The following is a 1,609-nucleotide window of genomic DNA, read 5'->3' as shown; positions in this document are numbered from 1 at the left end:
ACATATAGTTTTTCCTAACATCTTTGTTGAATTTCCACGTCATCATCGGGTTGGCTTCGGAGGTTACCTTATATCTCGACCAAGGTTTACCGTGTTTAACACGTGATGAGATTACCGGCCTGCTCCGTTTCCACGTAATCATCTCTGATTGAGACAGTGTCGATATTTCGGCTTAGAAATATCGTCACGTGTTAAACCTGGGACGAGGCATAGGGTATCCCGGAAGCCAACCAGAAGTCAGGATCCTCCGAAGCAGACCAATAAAAGAAAAGCACACCTTATCTCCTTCCTCCTATTTATACCCTTGCCTGTCCCCGACTTCTGTCAACACGAGACAGAAGGAGTTATCGCCATGGCAGCTTCTCTCCAAGCTACTACAGCTTTCCTCTCCGCCGCTCCTTCCCGCTGCGTTCATCTACGGTCGTCACCTTCCACCTTCCATCGCCAAGTCCTTCGGCCTTGAATCTTCCTCTGCTCGTCTCACCTGCTCTCTCCATTCTGATCTCAGTGACTTCTCCGGAAAATGCTCCGACGCCGCCAAGATCGCCGGCTTCGCTCTTGCCACATCTCGTTATACATATATATATTTGAAGCCCTTTGGTCATAATATCACAAGTAAAGCTGACAGATTCTCTGGAGCAGTTATAATTCTTCACTTTCACGTGTCATATACGTACTTGCATGTTCTAACGCCGCATGCATTTGATCTGAGATAGAAATGAGCTTTTTGTAGGGAGCGAATGCGGAGGGAGTGCCGAAGATGCTGACGTTCGACGAGACGTGCATGGAGGTTAAGGGCACAACTACTACTGGAACTGCGAACGGCCACTCGGAGAAGTTCGGCTTCGAGCCGACATCCTACACCGCCGTGGCCGAGGGTGTTGTCAGCAACAATAAATTTGGAGGGTGGACGCCGATCGAAGACGTAACCGAGAAGCACGTGGTGGATATAGCAAAGTTTGCGGTGGATGAACACGACCGTACGAGCAAGTCCGGTCTCAAGTTCGAGAGAGTGATTAAAGGTGACACTCAGGTCGTAGCAGGCATGAACTACAGGCTCACCTTGGCTGCCAAAGAACCCGCCGCCTCCTCCACCAACAACTACGAGGCATTCGTTTTTGTACCGCTCGGGGGTGAACCCTGGTCCCTCAAGCACTTCAAACCTCTCTACCTGACTAACTGATCCCTCACTCGAAACCATTCGCGTATATAGTTCCCACTTTCCACATATAGTATTGGCATAATGAATAAAGGAGTGGCGGCTGGCTGCAATAATTGATTATCTATTCCGATGATCTTGTACATGTTTAATTAATAAAATATGATGACGTGGATTTCATGTACTTCTTCTGTTGCTGTGTACTTTTATTGCGTTGCACAAGCTTGTGTTCTAAGGAGAATGCTATTCGCGATTACCTACACAAAGTCGGGATCAATGAATTTTGTAATTAAAAAAAATATTAGTTGATGACAGATCCAGTTTAATACATATTCCAAGGTGAAGAAGACACATATAATATAAGGCCCAAGTTCCATTGCATATTTGTAATAAAAAGGCCCAAAGCATACATTAGATGGATTAGACGTTGTCCCGAGCCGACAACTCTTT

At 46.4% G+C, this 1,609-nt stretch overlaps 1 pseudogene; it reads left to right on the top strand.

Moving 5' to 3' along the window:
* The first annotated feature begins 320 nt into the window (after positions 1 to 320).
* On the top strand, positions 321 to 1,343 carry LOC109116231 (annotated as a pseudogene).
* Positions 1,344 to 1,609: the final 266 nt, after the last annotated feature.

This window comes from Tarenaya hassleriana, unplaced genomic scaffold, assembly GCF_000463585.1.
Source record: "Tarenaya hassleriana unplaced genomic scaffold, ASM46358v1 Cleome821, whole genome shotgun sequence".
NCBI classification, from domain to species: Eukaryota; Viridiplantae; Streptophyta; class Magnoliopsida; order Brassicales; family Cleomaceae; genus Tarenaya; species Tarenaya hassleriana.
Note: the sequence above shows the minus strand (reverse complement) of the source record. Positions and strands in the feature narration are given on the sequence as shown.